Source organism: Panthera uncia, chromosome B1 (assembly GCF_023721935.1).
Source record: "Panthera uncia isolate 11264 chromosome B1, Puncia_PCG_1.0, whole genome shotgun sequence".
In the NCBI taxonomy this organism is placed as follows: Eukaryota; Metazoa; Chordata; class Mammalia; order Carnivora; family Felidae; genus Panthera; species Panthera uncia.
This window is the reverse complement of record NC_064811.1, coordinates 41,797,578-41,812,600: the sequence shown is the minus strand read 5'-3', so window position 1 is coordinate 41,812,600 and position 15,023 is coordinate 41,797,578. Positions and strand designations below refer to the sequence as shown.

The following is a 15,023-nucleotide window of genomic DNA, read 5'->3' as shown; positions in this document are numbered from 1 at the left end:
GGACCATGAGCATAAACAGGGAGATGACAAAAGACAAGTATTGATTAACTGAACAATTAATGATTGGGCATTCCTTACGAGCTAGGCACCATTATGAGTGCTGGGAATACACTGGTGAGCAAAACAGACATGGTCTCTGCCTTCATGGAGCTTATAGTCGGAGGTGCCATGTGGGGAGTGTTTGGAGCACAGAGCACATGAAGAGAATTGCTGAAAGCGTGAGGTAGGGCCAGATTATGGAAGGGTCTTGAACAAAAGACAAGTTTTAGCTTTCACTCTTTTGGTCAAGATCCATAAACTCAGATGCTTCCAGGGGATAGTCAGAAAATGTAAATTAGGGACGCGGTCTGAGTGTGGTCTGGGAACAGGCAAGAGGAAGAACTGGGATTGGGGAAACTGGAAATCCCAGACTCTATCCAAAGCAGTGAGTGATTACTCAACCACAGCAAATTACTGCTATTCAGAACCTCTGCTATCAAAAGAAAGAAACTCAGGATTTTAGAGAAACTTTTGGTTTGGTAAATTTTGGTAAGTAGTTCAATTCCTTGGTAAGTATTTCATTAAGTTTTGCAAGTACCGTAAAGGTCAATCAGAATGTGACTGTAGGCTGGATTCGGCTTGGGAATTACTAGTATGTGGGCTCTGTTTCAAGCAAATGGAAGCCCATAAAGACTGCTCATGTGTAAAATGGATTGAAAATTGGAACTTTTAGGCAGAGAGCCAATGAGAAGTGGCCTAAGAGATAAAGAATGAGGGTCTGGATTAGAGTCTGGGCAATGAGAAAGAAGATGGCCTCTCCCAGTAGGATTCTTTCATAGTCACTGAACCCCAAGCAATGTACCAAGATGGAAAAAAAAACCTTCACAAAGCTCTCTTCCAGCTCGATGTGGCCATATGGATAATTCTGGCCAATGAAATGACAGCAGGCTATTGGATAGGGCTTCAGGAATAGTTTCTAACAAGGAGTATGCCATTTTTGCCCTTTCTTCCTTCTACCTTTTATCTTTCTGGGATATGGACATGATGACATCTGAAGCCCAAGGAACTATCTGAAGCCAGAGTCAAAGATGATGGAGAAGACAGATGGAAGGGGTAGGGTCTCTGATATCTCAGCCTGGACTTGTCTACCTCAGGATTTCTACTTGAAAGCAAAGTAAGTTTCCTATGTTAAACCTGGTATAGATACCAGGTCTGTATAATGTATAGAATTAGTCAAACCTAATTTTAACTGAGAAAACAACTCACTGAATTAGAGAGCGAGAGAGTAGCAGGAGCCTGGGTTTGGGTGGCAGATACTGGAAAGACAAGAGTCCACAGTGTTTCAGGCACTGTTCTGAGTGCCTTCCACAATGTTAGCTCATTGGACGCTGACAGCCACTCTGTAAAGATTCTGTTCTATAACCATTTTAAAGACAGGAGAGCTAAGGCACAGAAGGATTAAGTAGCTTCTCCAAATCTCCCAGCTAGTAAGTGGTAGAATGATGGGCCGTCCAAGTGGTCTGCTCCAGAGCCCACACTTGTGACCTCCATGCTGTTCCACCTTCATCCGGCATGTGGTCTGTTCCTACCATTGCTGCCCTGACAGCTCTTCCCACTCACTCTCTACGTGTCGCCCTCCAGCCACAGGGCGTCCTCTTCTTGAGGATGCCAAGGCCCTTCTTGCCTCAACGCAAGGCCTTTGTCCTAGCTGCAGTTTCTGCCTAGAAGACCCGTCCCTCTGATTTTTGCTTGACTAGCTCCTTCTCCTCATTCTGCTCTCAGTTCAAATATCACCTCTTCTACGAGGCCTCTGTATCAGCAGTTGGGTTGCAATGCATGCTTCCTGTGCATAATTATAACCATGTCCACATGCGCAGACATTTACGGTTGTGTTTCTACATTTAAGCTAACTAGGATGGTTGATTGAAAAAAAAAAAAAAAACCACCAAAGCCTGGAACTTGAGTGCTAGTCAGTCACTCATGTGTGGGTGAGGGGCACACCAAGGGCAGAAAGGACACTTTCTACAAAGACCACTGCAAATACATGAGACTAAAAATATCAGAGTCGGGGCGCCTGGGTGGCTCAGTCGGTTAAGCGTCCGACTTCAGCTCAGGTCACGATCTCGCGGTCCGTGAGTTCGAGCCCCGCGTCGGGCTCTGTGCTGACAGCTCAGAGCCTGGAGCCTGCTTCCGATTCTGTGTCTCCCTTTGTCTCTGCCCCTCCCCCGTTCATGCTCTGTCTCTCTCTGTCTCAAAAATAAATAAAACGTTAAAAAAAAAATTAAAAAAAAAAATCAGAGTCTTTTTTTTTTTTGCCTGTATAAATGACTACCGAAAACAATAACTACATTTCCCGATTTCTTTTGCAGCAAATGTGGCCATGTGACAAAGTTATGTGAGACCTAAATGGAAGTTCCCAAGTGGAACTTCTTGGAAGGGATGATCAAGGCAAGGGCAAGGCCGTCTTTGGTCTTTCTTCCTCCTCGTGGGCTAAAATGTGGATCTGAGAGCTGGACCGCAATTAGCCATATTGGCCAGTAATGTGGAAGCTACATGATCAAGAAAGTGGAACAGTGATATAGAAAGAACTTGGGTTGGGGTGCCTGGGTGGTTCAGTTGGTTAAGCATCCCACTTCAGCTCAGGTCACGATCTTGTGGTTCATGAGTTCAAGCCACGTGTCAGGCTCTGTGCTGACAGCTCAGAGCCTGGAGCCTGCTTGGATTCCGTGTCTCCCTCTCTCTCTGCCCTTCCCCACTCACACTCTGTCTCTCTCTCTCTCTCAAAAATAAATAAACATAAAAAAAACTTAAAAAAAGAAAGAAAGAACTTGGGTTTTTGGATAATTGGAAAAACATACCTGTCACATGGAAAGGGAGGAAACAATCAGCTTTTTATAGTATATACCACTGTTAGTTTTAGTTTTCTGTCACTTGCAACCAAATATAATCCTAATCTAGGAGGTTATTATATACTAAATGAAGCTGGAAAGATAAAGCAAAAAAGTGAGGTCATTCTAAGGAACACTAAGAAATGTGAACTTCTTCCTGAAGCAATGAAAAGAGAGTGAGTGTTTTTAATAGTAGCTGAACAAGATTGGATTCACAATTTTTGAAAAATTACTCTGGGGAGTGAAAACATTCTCGGGAAGCATGGATTAGAGGTGAGAAGACTTGAGTCAGGGATGGCAGTTAGGAGGCTGTTGTAAGTATTTCCAACGAAATGGTGATTTCTGAACCACAGTAACAGATGTAGCGTCAGCTAAAGAAGGTAGATTGCAAGCAGATAGAAGGCGTAGAACTCCTGAACTCAATTTATTGATGTGCTGGCTGAGGAGAGGGAAGCACCTTACTTAACTTCCAGGTTTCTGGCTCGGGCAACCACATCACTCATGAGTGGCAGGCAATAGAAGGAGCTGTTTCAGGACACCTGGGTGGCTCAGTGGGTTAAGCATCTGACTCTTGATTTTAGCTCATGATCTCACAGTTCCTGAGCCCGAGCCTCCTACTGGGCACTGTGCTGACAGCATGGAGCCTGCTGGGATTCTCTCTTCCTCTCTCTCTCTCTCTGTCCCTTCTCCACTTGTGCTCTCTCTCTCAAAATAAATAAACATAAAAAAAGAAGAAGAAGGAGCTTTACGGAGCTGTGAAAGGGAGACCATCGCTCAAAAAAATGGAAACCAGGTAGTTGCAGATTCCGGAAACACAGTGTTAACCTACTTCTAAGATTGCAAGTTCATATGTCAGGTCTTTTTGGCAATCAAAAACCTGAACCAAACAGATTTGGCTCAAATTTTGGACAGATGATGCCCATATGGCTTGACTGTGGATCCATTTTGTAACCTCCAGACCCTCAGTTACTTCATTTATAAAAGGGCCTGATCATAAAGACCTCACTGGGTTTTGTGGAGAATAAGTAAAATCCCCAGGAGAGCACCCAGACATAGTACCTGGCCAATAGGTGATAGCTGTTGTCATTTGCTGCCTGTTGAATATTCAGGTCATGCATGTGGGAGTATTTTTCCTTCTCCATGCTATCGTGTTCCCCCCAAATTCATGTGTTGAAGCCTTAAACGCCAATGTGATGTTGTTTGGACGTGGGCCTTTTGGGAGGTAATTAGGTTCTGATGAAGTTACAAGGGAGAGCTCCCATGATGGCATTAGTGCCCTTATAAGAAAAGGAGGAAACCTGAGTGTTTTTCCTCTCTCCATTAGGTGGGGATACAATGAGAACATGGCCGTCTGCCAACCAGGAAGAGGGCTTTCATGAGGAACCTACCTGCCAGCACCTTGAACTTGGATTTCCCAGCATCCAGAACTGTGAGAAATACATTTCTGTTGTTTAAACCACTCTTAGAGTGTTGTTTAAGTTTATGGTGTTTTGTTACAGCAGCTGGAGCTAAGAGACCCTAAAGGTCTTTTAAATTGTTACTACAAAGCCCAGAGTGTGTTTCAGTAAAATCGCAATAGACAGTATATTCTCAGTAAAAAACAAAAGTAATAAAGGAGCGTCTATGCCAGTCCAGAACTGGCATGAAGAACCTATTTAAGTTTATCTTCACTTTGATTCTCTTCCTGCCCTGAGATCTCTCTCTCTCTCTCTCTGCTTCTCCCGCTGGCTATATACTCCATCTAGAAGTTTTAGGAAAAGATTTTAAAAATTAAATGTCCCTGGGGCACCTGGGTGGCTCAGTCGGTTGAGTGTGAACTTTGGCTCAGGTCATGATCTCACAGCTCGTGAGTTCGAGCCCCTTATCGAGCCCACTGCTAACAGCACAGCGCCTGCTTTGGATCTTCTGTCTATCCCCCTCTCTGCCCCTCCCCTGCTTGCGCTCTCTCTGTCTCAAAAATAAATAAATCTTCAAAAAAAAATTAAATGTCCCTGATAGATTTTGGTAAATTCCTTAATGTCTTAATGTGGTATAAAAAATGATTCCTTCTCTTTTGCAAATCTTTTTTTTTTCTTTGAAAGAATCTCAGTTGACATTATTGAACCAAAAAAAAAAACCAAAAACCCAGCATGACATATATAATATTAACCAGCTATAAATCTGGAAGAAATTCAAAAACCAGACAGAAGTCTTTGATTTTTAAAGCATATTTAATCACATTTTAAAGCAAAATGAAAGACCACAAATCTATTCAGACTTTCCAAACAGTAAAGAAATAATTTTTATCGAAACCTTGTAACCTTATTTATGCCAAAAGAAATTGTCCCTAAGCAGCGCTGACAGCCCTGTCTGAGACGTGAATCTGAAAACACTGTGTATTTTTTAAATTATACTTTGGAAGCATTGAATGTACTCAATGAAATTCCAGAATTAATCCACTCCAGTTTTGCAATAGGCACTGACTCATCCAAAACTCCTTCCCTCTTTCCTTTTGGGCAAAGTCCTCCCCTACCCCACTGCCCAACACACACACACACACACACACACACACACACACACACACATTTACAGTTAGAACCAGTGACCATAACACATCAAAATAGTTACAGTTAATCCAATAGACTTTCATTTCTGTTTCCTGCCTCTGTTTTTCCATCCCAGATGGATGGAAAAAAATCTTATTTGCCACCTGGAATATCTCCCAGATGAACTGAGCTACAGAGAATCTCCCAATCTAAGGTGGTAGGTTGGCTCTTCGTGCCCACAAATCCAGGCTGCTCAGCAGTGTCTCACAGAACGCCAAGAGAACTGTGTGTTACCGATCCTCACAAATGCCAAAATTGCAGTGGGTCAACATTTATTGTGCAGTCATCATAGAACAAATGACTTATCTAGAAGGAGCACAGCCTTCCGGTGAGATGACAGTCCATTTTACTTCCAGTGCTGGAGAGGGAGGGAGAGTTCATGAAACAAATTAGCTTCAAAATCCATGGTTTTAGCTCATAATATAGTTCTTTATAAAAAGTTTAACTACCCTTGACATATAATTTACATACTTAAAATTCATCCCTTTAAAGTGTACAACTCAGCAAGTGTTAGTATATTCACAAATTTCCACAACCGTCACTATTATCTATTTCCAGAACATTTTTATTACCCCAAAAGAAACCCTGTACCCACCGAACCCACCCCCACTCCTCCAACCCTTCAGCCCTGGGCAGTCACTAATTTACTTTCTGTCTCTACACATTTGCCTGTTCTTGACATTGCTTGTAAATGGCATCATGCAACACGTGGCCTTTTGTGTCTGGCTTCTTTCACTTAATACTTTTAAGATTCTAGATGAGAATTCTTGAGGATAATTTGAATTTCTCTTCTAATACCCAGTGTGTTTCTATGTTGAAGTGCTTTCCATTCATAATTTCACTTCACCCTCACATATGCAATTATATCCACTTTGCAGATGAAGAATGGGGGCTTTAGAGAAGCCAAGCAACTTGTCCAAGTTCAGACAGCTAATGAGCAATAGAGTAGGATTATGATCCAGAGCAATTTGACTAGAAAGCTGGTTATCTTAAACCTCCAGGCTCCACTGCCAGAATCCTTATGGATGAGTTCTGATTTTGCTGGCCTTTCCAGTCTCATAAACAGGAAAAAGTACATGGCAAAAAAAAAAAAAAAATGCTTGAGCAGTAAGGCACTTCCCTAGGGGCTGGTCTTGGGTGAAATGGGTCTGTGAAATGCAGCATAGCCCATCAGTGAGCTGAGTATCAGTGAGTGGTGGCTGGACAGGTAGGGCCCCAGGGGTCCCAGGAGTCCCAGGGCCTTTGAGGAGAGTAACCCCAGAGCTCCCAGCCCAACTTCCAGATGGGCAAATAGTTTGGGGTGTCTGGTTGAAGCTTGGCATGCCATAACACACCTCCTTGGGTCTTTAATTGGTGGGCTAATAGATTATTCACCAAAAGAAACTGGCCTTTTTTTTTTTTTAACGTTTATTCAGTTTTGAGAGACAGAGAGGGACAGAGCACAAGTGGGGGAGGGGCAGAGAGAGAGGGAGACACAGAATCCCAAGCAGGCTCCAGGCTTTGAGCTGTCAGCCCAGAGCCGGATGAGGGGCTCGAACTCACAAACCGTGAGATCATGACCTGATCCGAAGTCGGACGCTTAACTGATGGAGCCACCCAGGCGCCCCAAGAAACCAGTCTCCTTGATGAATCTGGAAGAAACATAAAAGAAGAGTCATCTTGCTCGTCACTATGTCTCCATAGCAAGGTTCATAACCCTAAGAATCTGGGGATGAGATTCACTTATTTCTGAAGACTATCCGAGGAGTGCCAAAATATCCAAACAAATCTGTCGAAGGCTGTCGATTTTCATGTTCTTCCCCCCAGAAGAAGTGACATAAATTATAGCTGAAATCCACCGTTCAGTCTTCAACCTCATTTCGACTATCTGTTTCACCTCCTACCTGGAAATTTCGAGCCGCCAAAAGGCCAGGAGTCACCAGCCTCTTTTCTCCTTGTTTCCACCCTCTTCACTCTGAGAGGTCTTGCTATCCACAAACTGGGATCCAGTTTGGAAGTGGCCGTACGGGTTGAGAAGAAGCAAAACAGAGGGGCTGAGTAATTCTTCCTTAAAATACTTGGCCCTGGATACATTCTGGATGCAGGTGCAGAGGAAATGATCTTTGGACGATGATGAATTATGAGGCACACGGTTAAAATGAAGTCAGCCAAGCTCAAATGCTCAGATCTTCATCCTGGTTCGATTTGAGGCTTGAGTTAAAGTCTTTCAAGGTAAGAAGAGAGCATCATTCTCCCCTCATGGCAGGGGGAGGGGCCGTCTGTCTGCCGTCTCTGTCAGCAGGAGGCTTTGCCTCAGATGAGCCGAATCTTCTCTGACGTTGCACCTGAGAGAGCTTCTCTAAGAAGCTCTGAACTCAGACGAAAGCATGTCTGAAACGCTGGGCTGCCAATTCCCAGGTGCAAGGCAAATTATGTAACCTCTCCAAGCCTTGTTAAATGGGAATATCAATGCCAACCTCTTAGGGCCGTTAGAAGGATTCAAGGAGATAAAAACACACAAAGCCCGCGGCAGAGTGTTGGACGTGTAGTGAGTCCCAGTGAACACTGGCTCTTGTTCTCGTAAATTTCTCTCAGGTATTTGAAGTACATCCGGTGCGATATTACACCGTATCGCAGCCTACTGAACACGCATATATGGCTTAGAGAGGCTGGGAGGCCACAAAACGGTGAGCTGTCCTACGTGCTTTCTCGCATGGACACTGCATCTGAAAGGGAGAAGCTTTCAGGGGGCTTAGAAATGGAAGTGTTTTTGAATTCAGCTCATCAGATCTCCTTGGAGGAGGAGGATGGGATTAGAGGTTGGGGTCAGGTAAGAAATCCAAAGAATGGCAGATGCTGAGGCACGATGCTGCTTCACTTCAGAGAAGGGGAGGGGGGTGAGGCAGGTCTAGAACCTGGGGGTAAGGGGGTGGGGGGCAGCCTTGGCCACTGTCAGCCCCACGCCCCCTGGGAGCCTGTTAGGAACAGGTTCCCCTTCTCCCAAACAAAGCTGCCCTCCCCAGGACCCTTGGTTTGGGGGCTGGAGCTCCATCCACATGCATGCCTTCCAGCAGGACCCCGACTTCATGGCTGTAAACAGTGGACTTGGGCCGGTCTGAGTCTGGATATGGCCCAAGAGTCAGGAACCGGAAAGGGAAGAGCAAGTAGGCTGGTGTCCTGGAGGGCAGGAGAGGAAGAAGGCATGATCCCAGCAGAGCGTTTCTCGGCTTGGATTTGTGAACTGGAAGCGCAGGTTGGGCTCCTCGGGACCTACAGCTGATGATGAAGGTTGGGCTGGGAGATGTTAGGAATCAAAGCCTGTGAACGCCGGGGGGGGGGGGGGGGGAGAAAAAGGGGGGGGCAGGGGGAGAGGCCTCGTGCAATGCACGGGGGGCCGGGGCGGGGGGGTGGTGGGGAGCTGGGGCAGGTGTTGCCTGTTAGAGGGTCCGGGAAGGTGGGAGCCTCTATACCCCCACCAAACTTGGGCTGGTGGGGAAAGAGCGTGACCTTGGGCAGCGGCTGGCTCCTGGCAGCTGAGGCGGATCCTGAGGGAGCTGCCAGCTGCAGGCTATCTGCCCAGCACGGTGGTGTGGCCTGTGTCTACACAACCACTTCTTCCCGCTGTTCACAGCCCATTAGCACTGAATTAGCAAATACTGAAACGTGGCTCCTACCAGGTGAGGTTCTGCAACATTGTCACCCACAGATCAATACGTGACTGTTTCTTTTTGAAGACACCTTAAAAAAAAAAAAAATACATGCTGCGGATGCCTTAACCTTGGCCAACAGCACGATAATTCAGACGTGAACAAGCTTATCTAAGGCGCGTGTTTTCTCCGTGAGGTTCATTGCAGCCTTCTCGAACTCGAGAGCGCTAGACAACGCATCAGCACTCTGCCTGGGGGTCCGTTTGAAAGGAATCACAGAAATGCAAAAAAGGTGGCACTAAATAGAGCACGAAAAAGGACACCTGTTTTAAGTATGGGAGCGGAAAGATGGCGGAGCCGTCCCCCCTCGTTCAGCCTCCGCTGGGAACGTGTGTTGGGCAACCCCAATTTTTTGTCACTCTGTGTATCTGCAAATGACCGGGAAAGCCCTGTGAGTATTGACTTTGGGGTCACAGCTACAGTTGAGCAAGTAGGCAAGTTCATAAACTCAGACTTCATGAATCATGAGGATCAATTGTACTTAATATTTTTAATTTAAATATTCTTTCTTGTCATTTAAATATTTACTTTCTAAGTAGTAGTATTAAATACCTATTTCCTAGGTAGTAGGATTGATGAAATCATGGTTTAATTGTATAGGATGTATTTTTTTCTGACGTACGTTAATTTCAATACATTACTGTTGAAATTAAATTGTTGGTCTTTCTACCTCCCCAAATCATCTCACGCATCCCCAGCAGTGCACAGACCTCAGGAGTCAGTGACCCTCTCGAGGCTGGGTTTTGTGGGCACCAGGGATTTGCTCTGCGGGTGGTGTGGCCCCACCAGATCTCAGGAACCCCTTCTCTCCTCAGGTTTCTGTTGGAATTATTCATTTGTTCCAGGATCGCTGGGCTAAGAGAGACTTCTCTTTAATATTCCACTCAGCATAAGTTATGTTTATCTTTGACTTGCTAATAAAGAAACAGCTTGTGTTTAATGTGGATCGATTCAAATAAGAGAATTCAGCAACTTTCCAAACCCACCAACTTCTTCCTGTGTGGTTAAATGTTCCCATATTTGATGAGCACGGAGACAGGAAATGACAAACAATTTGGATGTTACCCTGAAAGCTATTTTTTTGCTTTAAAAATCTTAATAAGAGATTTCTCCCATTTATTTTTCATAACTTTGTGGAGAGCAAGAATAATTTCTGTGACAGAGCTGGTTTTTAGGCAAAAACACCATTTAATCTTTAAGAATCAGGTTTTTAAAAAAAATTTTTTTTTTACCGTTTATTTATTTTTGAGACAGAGACAGAGCATGAACGGGGGAGGGGCAGAGAGAGAGGGAGACACAGAATCGGAAGCAGGCTCCAGGCTCTGAACCATCAGCCCAGAGCCCGACGCGGGGCTCGAACTCACGGACTGTCAGATTATGACCTGAGCCGAAGTCGGACGCTTAACCGACTGAGCCACTCCGGTGCCTCCCTCCCCGCCGACACACTTTTTTTTTTTTTTATTTCAGCTTTATTGAGGAATAAATGACAGATAAAATTCGAAGATATTTAAGTGTGCATCACGATGATTTGCTAATATGTTCTGAAAGCATTCCTCCGTCTAGTTAACGAATGCATCCATCACCTCACATTGACCTTTTTGTATGCGTGTGAGGACGTTCAAGTTCTACTCTCCTCGCACATTTCAATCGTGCCATACAGTGTTGTTAGCTAGATAAACTATGTGTTACCCTAGAGCCTCCCCTCACACCTGATTCAGCTTACAGCTGAAAGTTTGTCCCTTTTACGAGTCTCTTCCCATTTCTCCCACCTACAGCCCCTCCCATCCGCTTTCTTGCCCTGTTTCTGTGAGTTTGATTTTTCCTTTTAGAATCCGCATAGATGTATAATATGCAGCGCACTATTTGTCTTTCTGGGTCTGGCTTATTTAGCATAAGGCTGTCAAGGGCCATCCACGTTTCCGCAAATGGCAGAATTTTCTTCTTTCTCATAGCTGAATAATATTCTATGCATACGTGTACCACATCTTTATCCACTCATCCATTGACGGGCACCGTTGTGTCCATATCCTGGCCATTGTGCGTAATAGCTGCAATGAATGTGGGAGTGTAGATACCTCTTTGATATCCTGTTTTCGTTTCCCTTGGGTGTATACGCGGAACTGGAATTACTGGGTCATCTGATAATTCTACTTTAAACACTTTGAGGAACCTCTACACTGTTGTCTACCAAGTAATGGCTCTGCCATTGTACATTGCCACCAACAAAGTACCAGAACTTATTGTCTCTTGTCTCTTTGATGACAGCCATTCTGACGGGTGTGAAGTAACATCTCATTGTGGGTTTGATTTTAATTTCCCTGATGATTCATAATGTTGAGCACTTTATCGGGTGCCTGTTGGCCATCTGTGTGTCTTCTTTGGAAAATGTCTATTCAGTTCCTCTGCCAATGTTTTATGTGGTCTATTGTTGTTTTTGCTATTGAGTTGTATAAGTTCGATATATATTTGGTGTATTAATTCATTATCAGATGAAAAATTTGCAAGTATTTTTTCCCATTGGGTAGGTTGTCTTTTCATTTGTTAACGGTGTCCTTTGCTGTGCAAAGGATTTTTAGTTTGATATTGTCCCACTTGTTTATTTATTTTTGCTTTTGTTGCCTTTGCTTTTGGTGTCAAATTCAAAAAATGTCATTGCTAAGACCACTGTCAAGGATCTTACCCCCTGTGTATTCTTTTAGAAGTTTCATGTTTTTAAGTGTTACATTCAATTCTTTAATTCATTTTTAAAAACTATATGGCTTTATTTTTTCAGCTTATTAATTTGTGAGAGAGAGAGAGAGAGAAAGAGAGAGTGTGAGAGTGTGTGTGTGTGTGAGAGAATGAATGGGGGAGGGGCAGAGAGAGAGGAGAAAGAGTATCCCAAGCAGGGTCTGCACCACCAGCATGGAGCCTGACATGGGGCTTGAATCCACAGACCGTGAGATCGTGACCTAAGTTGAAATCAAAAGTCAGACACTTAACCGACTGAGCCACCCAGGCAGCCCTCAATTCTTTAATCAATTTTGAGTTGATTTTTGTGTATGGTGTAAGATCGGGGCCCAGTTTTATGCTTTTGTATGTGGCTGTCCAGTTTTCTAACACCATTCATTGAAGAGACTGTCCTTTCCCCGGTGTTTATTCTTGGCTCCTTTGTCATAAATTAGTTGACCATATATGCATGGGTTTATTTATGTCATTGCCCTTCACTGTGTTTTCTGATGGGTATTGATGCCCGTGTCTGGCTTTCTTTTGTAATGCTCCCCCAGTTAATTACTTCAGGAGAAGGAAAGAAAAGTTGCTAAAAATACAACATAATTGATAGTGTAACTCACTAGCCCTCCTCACCAGGAGGGACCCTCCCACTCTGAATGTGGATTGTAGATGAAGGGACAGTCTGTGGTCTCAGCACTTCATCATCTGGTAGAGTCCTTCAGGGTAATTCTGTTCCCCTGGCTTCTGCAACACTTGGCTTCCCTTTCTGGTTTTACCCCATGATGGTGACAGTAGGTTTTAGTCTTCACGGATTACACATTCGGATGTACATTTCCCTTGCTTTGCTCTCTAAACCACAACTTTCTCTCTAGTAAGGCACAGCATATCACTGTGTTCCAAACAGGTTACTGGTATATGATCCTCAGACATCAGTGATGGTCAGGTGGCCTCCTGGCCATCAGAGGTTCAAGTTGGAGCCTCCTGAACCTCTGAACTTGAATGCCTCACCCACAGTCTAATAGAGAGTATAAGAATCATCTCTTTCTCTGTGTGCCATGACACGACAAGGGTGGGGAGCACCACTCTTGACCAAGGTTCGTTGTGGCCTTGGGAACCTTGATGGGTCCCTTAGTGCCTTTATCCTTAGGCACGTTTGCCTGACTCTCTAGTACCTGGTGACCAGTCCTGAGAACAGCTGGCCCATCTTTAGACTTGAGACTGGCCAGACTTGCTTTATTCCCATGGCAGTGACTGACTAGCTCACTCCCCCTCTTGGGCTCAGACACGAACCACATTTCTCAGGCCCCTTTCACCTGGGTGGGCATGTTAAGACTAGCTGTTGTTGATGGAATGTCAGTGGAAGTGGAGTGTCACTTCTGGGTCAAGACCACTAAGAGCCGTGTGCCTTTTTCACACTTTGCTCCTACCGTCTCTCCCCACAGTGTCCTCGGACATGGCATATGTTGAAGATGGCAGCTAGGTCCCTAAATGACTGCCTTTTGTCCACTCATCCCACAGCCTCTGACGTGAACTCTGATGTGAGCAATAAATGTTTTGTATTAAACCTTAAGACTTGAGATTTATATATTATAATAACTAGCATTATTTCCAGTAATCATTACACTTTCCTTGTCATAGACATGCATGGTCTTATGAGCTGAATTGTGTCCCCCCCCCCCAACCCCGCCAAATTTATGTGTTGAAGCCGCAACCCTTACTACCTCAGACTGTGATCGTGTTTGGAGGTCAGGTGTTTAAGGAGGTGACGCGTGAGGTTACAGTGACGCTGTGAGGGTAGGCCCTAGTCTAACATGACTTGTGTCCTTATAAGGGGAGAAATACACGCGGGGGCCAGTGCACAAAGGGACGACCGTGTAGCGATGCCACAGGGTGGTCCTCTGCCAGCCAAGGCAAGAGGTCTCCGAGGAAACCAACCCTGCCAACATCTTGATCTTGACTTGCAGCCTCCGAGACCATGAGACAATAAGTTTCTGTTTCTTAAACCACCCAGTTTGTAGTGTTTGATTATGGTAGTCCTAGCAAACCAACGCACATGGTCAAGTCTTCTCACGTATCGCCCTTGTATGTTGTCCTGTTTCCTTCTTATTCCCCAAAAGATTTGCTTGTGCTTTTAACCTGTGAGCAACCGTGGGTCCTCAAAGATGCCAGTTGCCTCAGCTTTCCTGTCTCTGCCATAGGTATCTTTCATGACCCACTGTCCATTTTGCTAGTTCTCGTGTGAATCCAAATATACCCATATTGCTTGGGCCTGATATTTTCCACCTTTCTTAACTGTCTTGGTTGCAGAGGTTTATTCAGAAGTCTTTACCAAGGGCTGCTCCAGATCTGAATTTAGCCTATCCCTAGACCCCGCAGGAAGCTAGGTGGGTTGGGTGAACACAAGCTCCAAACATTTTTGCAAGATTCTCCTATGAATGCATCACTACTCTAAGCCTGTCACCAAGACACCCTCTCCACTAAAGGTTTCTCTGACATAGGATCTATCTCTGGAGACTGTGAACACAACCCTGCCTGGTGTGTGAGGGCAAGGTCAGCAGAATCATGCGTCTCCCTTACCGCGCTAAAGCCGGGACCTGCCTATGGAGTCTATGAGCCTGTCTAATTGTGGCAACTGTCACGTTGAGCCAAAACCAAGTACTGTGGATGGAAGCAAGAGGCATAATTCTGGGCAGCCCATAAAACCCAAGATACCACCTCGCAAAAGCTTTGCAAAAGCTCTGGCTCAGAGCTTTTGAATAGGCAACCACTCCCCTGATAGATGGGGCTTCCAAAGTACACACGGAGCCACCTGCTTGGCTGGTTGCAAGCATTTTACTGTTCAGCTTGGGCAATTCGTTTAATGCAGCTCCCTCTACTGGGCTATTAGTCACCCTGAAGTTTTCGTGTCCTAAAACCATAGGAGAAAAGGACCCGACCCAGTTCCCTGTTGAGGAAACAGCTGATAGAATCAACAAGGAACGGCTCTTGCCTGATGTGAGAATACTGAGGGTGCCCTTGGAGGTTTTGCCAATCCTCTATGAGTGGTCTGGCACCTTAGATCCCACTTTGCATTTCAGTAACTTGACATCTGAGAAAAAAGAGGCAGGAATTCTGACTGGTCTTCTAAGAGTCAAGGGATAATATGGTTACAGCATTTGCTTCTAGGCACAAGT

The 15,023-nt window shown here is 44.8% G+C and overlaps 1 long non-coding RNA gene across 1 annotated transcript in view; it reads left to right on the top strand.

Moving 5' to 3' along the window:
* Window positions 1–5,370, top strand: part of LOC125923650 (uncharacterized) — a 63,736-nt gene extending 58,366 nt beyond the window's left edge. The window contains exon 3 of the long non-coding RNA XR_007458113.1: window positions 4,192–5,370. This is a non-coding gene — a long non-coding RNA (uncharacterized LOC125923650). The remainder of the gene's footprint in view (window positions 1–4,191) is intronic.
* Window positions 5,371–15,023: the final 9,653 nt, after the last annotated feature.